The sequence below is a fragment of the Triticum dicoccoides genome, chromosome 3B (genome assembly GCF_002162155.2).
Source record: "Triticum dicoccoides isolate Atlit2015 ecotype Zavitan chromosome 3B, WEW_v2.0, whole genome shotgun sequence".
Lineage (NCBI taxonomy): Eukaryota > Viridiplantae > Streptophyta > Magnoliopsida > Poales > Poaceae > Triticum > Triticum dicoccoides.
This window is the reverse complement of record NC_041385.1, coordinates 831,256,396-831,263,784: the sequence shown is the minus strand read 5'-3', so window position 1 is coordinate 831,263,784 and position 7,389 is coordinate 831,256,396.

Sequence of the window (7,389 nt, the reverse complement as noted above, 5' to 3'; positions counted from 1 at the left end):
CCCCCCCCGCATCGCTCCATCAGGCCGTCGTCGCCTGCTGCTGCTGCTGTTGCAGTAGCTGCTGCCATTGCCTGGCGCCGCCCCGACCGCCGTTGGCGCCGCGTGCCCGCACGAGTCCAGCCGGTCCACTGTTGGATTAGTGGGGATAACCCCCGGATTAGATTAAGTGCTAATGCCCCTTGTGAGTATGACTAGTGGGGCCCGCCCGCTGTTAGAAAAAAAAAGAATTTCAAAATAACTAAATATATTTAATAATTAATTAATTAATTTAATAGTTAATTAACTTAATTAATATTGCTTAGTTAACTAATTAACTACCTCACTAGTTCAATGAGTCAATGACAAGGAGGCCCCACCCTCCTGTTGACCAGTCAAAGTTTGACTGGTCAACTGGGTCCATTGGCCCACATGTCAGCCTTTGTGTACATTCTGTGTACACAGGGCTGGGTACCCATAGCATTTTGTCTATTAATTTTGAGATACAAATAATTTGGGGAATTGATTAAATCTTTAAAAATTAATATAAAATAATCCGTAGCTCGGATGAAAAAGTTTTATACATGAAAGTTGCTCAGAACGACGAGACGAATCCGGATACGCGGTCCGTTCATCCGCCACACACCCCTAACCTATCGAACCCGCAACTTTCCCCCTCCGGTTCCTCTGCCCGAAAACGCGAAACTCCGGGAATACTTTCCCGGATGTTTCCCCCTTTCGTCGGTATCACTTACTACCGCGTTAGGGCACACCGAACACCGCGTATTGCCTTGTTATATTTTGTGATGCTTTGTTTGCTCTGTATTCATTATTTCTTCCCCCTCTTCTCTCCGGTAGACTACGAGACCGACACTGCTGCTGACCAGTTCGACTACGGAGTTGACGACCCCTCTCTCTTGCCAGAGCAACCAGGCAAGCCCCCCCCTTGATCACCAGATATCGCCTATTCTCCTCTATACTGCTTGCATTAGAGTAGTGTAGCATGTTACTGCTTTCGTTAATCCTATTCTGATGCATAGCCTGACATTGTCGCTACATCTGTTGATACCTTACCTGCAATCCTAAATGCTTAGTATAGGATGCTAGTTTATCATCATTGGCCCTACATTCTTGTCAGTCTGCCTTGCTATACTATCGGGTCGTGATCACTTGGGAGGTGATCACGGGTATATACTATACATTCATACATACTATACAGATGGTGACTAAAGTCGGGTCAGCTCATTGAGTACCGGCAAGTGATTCTGACGAGGGGGCTGAAAGGACAGGTGGCTCCATCCCGGTAGAGGTGGGCCTGGGTTCCCGACGGCCCTCGACTGTTACTTTGTGGCGGAGCGACAGGGCAGGTTGAGACCACCTAGGAGACAGGTGGGCCTGGCCCTGTTCGGCGTTCGCGGATACTTAACACGCTTAACGAGATCTTGGTATTTGATCTGAGTCGGCTACGAGCCTATACGCACTAACCATCTACGTGGGAGTAGTTACGGGTATCCCGACGTCGTGGTATCAGCCGAAGCACTTCAGACGTCAGCGACGGAGCGGCGCGCGCCAAATTGGACTGGAACGCCACTAGGCTAGGTCTGTTTTCGGCCGCCCTCGCAACGTGCAGGTGTGCTATGGGCGATGGGCCCAGACCCCTGTGCGCTTAGGTTTAGACCGGCGTGCTGGCCTCTCTGTTTTGCCTAGGTGGGGCTGCGACGTGTTGATCTTCCGAGGCCGGGCATGACCCAGGAAAGTGTGTCCGGCCAAATGGGATCGAGCGTGTTGGGCTATGTGGTGCACCCCTGCAGGGAAGTTAATCTATTCGAATAGCCGTGATCTTCGGTAACAGGACGACTTGGAGTTGTACCTTGACCTTATGACAACTAGAACCGGATACTTAATAAAACACACCCTTCAAAGTTCCACAGACAACCCGGTGATCGCTTTTCCGCAGGGCGACGAGGAGAGGATCGCCGGGTAGGTTTATGCTATGCGATGCTACTTGGAGATGCTATTTGGAGATGCTACTTGGAGGACTTCAATCTACTCTCTTCTACATGCTGCGAGGCGGAGGCTGCCAGAAGCGTAGTCTTCGATAGGATTAGCTATCCCCCTCTTATTCTGGCATTCTGCAGTTCAGTCCACTGATATGGCCTCCTTACACATATACCCATGCATATGTAGTGTAGTTCCTTGCTTGCGAGTACTTTGGATGAGTACTCACGGTTGCTTTCTCCCCCCTTTTCCCCCTTTCCTTTCTTTCTGGTTGTCGCAACCAGATGCTGGAGTCCAGGAGCCAGACGCCACCGTCGACGACGACCCCTACTATACCGGAGGTGCCTACTACTACGTGCAGCCCGCTGACGACGTCCAGGAGTAGTTAGGAGGATCCCAGGCAGGAGGCCTGCGCCTCTTTCGATCTGTATCCCAGTTTGTGCTAGCCTTCTTAAGGCAAACTTGTTTAACTTATGTCTGTACTCAGATATTGTTGCTTCCGCTGACTCGTCTATGATCGAGCACTTGTATTCGAGCCCTCGAGGCCCCTGGCTTGTATTATGATGCTTGTATGACTTATTTTATTTGTAGAGTTGTGTTGTGATATCTTCCCGTGAGTCCCTGATCTTGATCGTACACATTTGCGTGCATGATTAGTGTACGGTCAAATCGGGGGCGTCACAAGTTGGTATCAGAGCCGACTGCCTGTAGGAATCCCCTTTCCAACTCCTTGGCCGAAGTTGAGTCTAGCCATTGCAAAACTTTTACTAACTTGGCGGTGTGCCTTACGGGCCCACGTCGCCATTGGGTGGTATTAGGATCTTTTATTCCTCGACCTATACTCTGGGACTCTTATTTCTCTTCTATTCGGGTTAAATTATTTTTGCTAAATCTAACATTAGTGTCTCGTTATCACTTTCACCCGGTGAGCCCCTTACTAATGATGATCGTCTGCGGCACGTGAAGACCCTGAAGATGCTCTCCGTTGTTAACCCGAGAACTTATGTTCATCGCATTTGCAATTCCCCTTCCACCGTCAACCCTTATGGATAACTACTTGCAGTTGTTATTCTTACATTCATCCCCAGTTGGTCTTGTTATTACCAGATACCTCGAAACACTCGTCGTTGTCTCGATAATCCTTTGAGCTTATCGCCTTGCTGTTCCTTGTCACCTGAATACCCCTATGGATAATTCTCGCACTTATCGAGTATCCGCTCATCCCCCAGTTGTTCATGTGTTTCACAATGGTCTTCGAAATACTATTTGATCCTCCAAAAATCCTTAATAACTTATTGCTCTGCAATACTTGTCTGCTTGCATTATGGATGCTTTCCAATGGCAATATTCGTTAGTATCCTTAGGCATCGTCATTTTGATCCTATTGATTCAGCATGTGTGCGAATGCACACAATCATCTATCAACCCTTCTAAATTATCCTTCCGGCTCAGACATCATTTTTGAACATGAGCTGGTTCTCGACCAAACTATTTGTCGTCAATTGTGCCTCTGGTATATTCAACTTATCCATCCCTACTCAGAGCATTGCTTCTGATCCTTTGTTTTGGAAATCGAAATTCCTTTATTATCTAAGCATCGAATCATTCCGATGTTCTATAATATGATGCCCATGCATTCTTCTTCCTCTGGTTGAGTACCGATGCTCACGTCAGATCCCTTGTGGACCACCAGATCCTTTGTTGGATTTTATCTGACAACGCCCTTCATATTCAATAACCTTGTGAGCCTTTCCTCTGATACATAATGCCCTTGATAAGTTGTATCCTCTGCTTGGCCAACCATGCTCTGCTTTCGGGCTTGTGTTATTTACTCTTGAAACTTGTGGTATATGTTTCTAAGAAGCCCCTATGGGTTGAACATATGCATTCTCTAAACCGTGTGAACCCGAAAGTTTTCACGAGTCATACTCTTCTGGTGCTTCACCAGATAAAATTTCAACACTGCAACTTCATCGAACGTGAGAAGTGAATGAAAGGTTATGCATTGGAGAAGTGGGAGTCGACCTTGAACTTGTGTTCATGCCCATGGACACGATGTAGATCTTATCATTAAAGCTTCTCTTAAATAAATTATTCCTTTGGTATAAGCTCATCTTATAACTAGGATCTGGCCTTTTGCAATCGTGGTTTTGACCATGTTCTCCTTTAAATATCATGTCCGGTGCAAGTTTAAGCACTTGTCTTCTATAGAGCAATACCCCAGTTCAACTTCTAGTTGATCTGTCCTCGAGTATTACCACCTGGTATCTCGAGATTATCTTGGAACTGCATAATTTCTTATGAGTTCTTCATCAAGTACTACATACTCACCGATTACAATTTTTCATGGGCTCGGAGTTATTGAACACTCAAAGACACCGATAACTGAACCGAGTCCGCTCTACGGTTCAACAACTCTTCAGTAAGCTTCTATAAGTACGAGTTTGTACCCAATCACGCCATTCCTAGCCTGTTTGGCTATATCATTGTCGTGACGATTCTAACGGTGCTACCTGGTCCTTATTCTCGGAGCACCAATTTTCGACGGTGAGCTAATCTTGCGTCGATCTTCCTCGTCATATCACTTCTCCTTGAACAGCAAACTTGATTTCGAGTTTGTGTCCTACCCGTGGTTCCAATAACCTTTCGCTTTCATCATTCCTTTGACTTGATGTCGTCATCAATCAATTACATCTTCTTGAAAACCTCTCGACAAATTTGTCGTGATCATTGTCAACAAATTGACTTCTTCCAAGTTGTGTGTCGAAATTCAGGATGAGAAGTACCATCCTTGCCCCTCGATGAATTGTGTTATCATCTACAACAATTCTTACCTTCCCCCAACACCAACTTGTTCATATTTTGTGTTGTATCTTGATTTCCTTACTATCTAGCTTATGATATGTTCTACCTTGGAGTATCACCATCTGTTATGTCGTGGATGTTGTGAGAATTGCTCCACCTCTTAATAATTCTTGGTATAGTGATGCTTCTCGTCATCACCATTCTTTCTTGATCCTCGTGTTGATTCCAACCGGTGTACCAACAAGTGAACGGTGCTGTTTGGATTCTAGCCTTCTAGCAACCCTATTGCTTTGAAGTTAATGGTCGAAAGTTCATTCTTAGGCTATTGACTATTGAATCATCATTCTGACATTGGTCGTGCAACCCAACCCATATTTCGGGTGCACCTTTCAACCAATGTTTAATTGTGTATGTTTTCTGGAACATACATCATTATATCATTTGATCTGACAATTGATATCTCCTTGTACACATAATTGTGGAAATCCATCTTTTGAAAATCTTGGTGAATTGTCGCTGAGTTCATCATCTACCTCCTCTTCCTCTCCTTGATTTAATGATGAGCTTTTGTTTCGGAACTCGCTTCCGTAGTAAATTTCCCGAGAATCTTACAATGTCATCTCGTCATTTGTGTTGCACCTTTTCTTCTCTGGCCTCCTAAGTCAGAGGTATCCTGACACCAATCGGATCTGAACCTCGGTCAGATATGATGGCTGGGACATTTCCAAGAGTTATAACATTGGTCTTTTATGACCCGGTAAGGTGATGGCATGTCCAGCACACCTGGCCGGAGGACCTACTGCTATAATTTCTTTTTGCAAAGGTTAACCATTCTTTCATGAGGATATCATAGGACTTATTCTATGAGTTGTTCATGATGGATGCCTTGTGTGTCTAAAGTCCGAACTTTGCTTAAAGACCATGTCAATGCTATTACGAAGCATGTATCTGGTACTCCTATCATCAATAAGAACACTTGAAGCACAATGCTAAATTTTCTTACTCAAATTATCCTAACACCGTTGTATGAGTAATATCATGAGATTCCTCCCCCCTTACCTAAATGGTTTTCTACTTTATATCCTGTCATGGATATCTTGCTCTGCTTGTCCTTGGGAAGGATATACCCTCGAAATATGTGTTTAATATTATTTTCCTTTCCATTGTTCTGTTTAATCTGATGATCATATTTTCCTTCCATTGGTTTGTTTAAACCTTTTTCTATGATCTATATGATATAAGCAGTAATAATCCACTGCTTGTGCAAACACCTCGATGTACAACTCTGTCAGTAAGACCTTGTTACTATTGTTGATGACATTCCGGTAACCACCGATGGACGGGAACCTTGCCTATTGGTCCGCCTCGTTTCAACGAGCAGGAAAATGGTTCTCTTCGTCCCTCGCCCTTGGTACCAACGTTGTTGCCGACATAGCTGACATGGTACTCCCTGACATGCCTTGCTATCATGACCGTGCAAGATGTCACTGCTCCTATTAAAAAAAAAAGAGAACCACATGGTGGGCCCATAACCCACAGTTTCACAGGATCGAAACCTGACTCTCCTATACACCCTGTTGCCAAAGTTATTCCTATAGCTTGACTTTGTATGTAATTTGCGAGCCACCTTCCTAGTGATCAATTCTGGTATCGGACACAATACTTATTCCCGTTGCTCTGAACCCCATTCACACTCTGTTTCAGGCAATGAACGATTGCCTATCCGCTTGAAACTTCTTATTGCACCGTCTTACTTTGCTCTCGATGTGTTTCATTTGTTCAACTCGAGAGATACTCATATGTTCATACTTGGGAAACCCCCAGAAGATTTTCCCTTGTAACATCCTATCGTTGTAGAGCTGCCCCTTACCTATTCGTAAGTACGATGGAGATCCCGAAGAAAGAATGACAAATTGATCATGGTGACTTGAAGCAGTGAAATGAAGACATCAACGAAAGGGATCAACCTCTTCGAAAGGGAAGCCAAGACCGAGAAGACTCGTTAAGTTTTTCGCTACCAACACCTTTCCCCCCTTACTCCACCGCTTAAATCTCGGGACGAGATTTCTTGTAGTGGAGGAGAATTGTGACGCCCGGATATTTAGGCTACAGTAATTCCACGCTAATGATGCCATGTAACCTCGGTTACTGTTGTTAATCTCGCGATGGTTCAAAAATGATTTAAATTCAAATTTAAAATCAAGTCAAACAATTAAAGTTTTCAAATAATAAAACTAAAATGTTCTGGTTGTGCCAAATAATGCGTAGGTAATTATGGTGGAGAAACCACACTTGTATAAAATATGTAAATACTCAAAATGAATAAAATAATAGCAAAAACAATTAGTTAAATGATTATGAAATAATAAACAATTACAAATGATTTTATATTAGGTGCCAAGTTAATTGCGGTAGCGGCATAAGTGTTAAAAATATTTAGGTGCAACTTGGGTTTTTCATAAACACCAAAATTTAATAAAATAGAAAAGAAGAAAAGAAATAAAATAGAAAAAAAGCAAGCTAACAGAAAACTAAACTAAAACAAAAGAGACCCCCCCCCACTGGACCCCTTGGCCCAACTGGGCCATGGCCCAACCGGCCGCCCCCTGG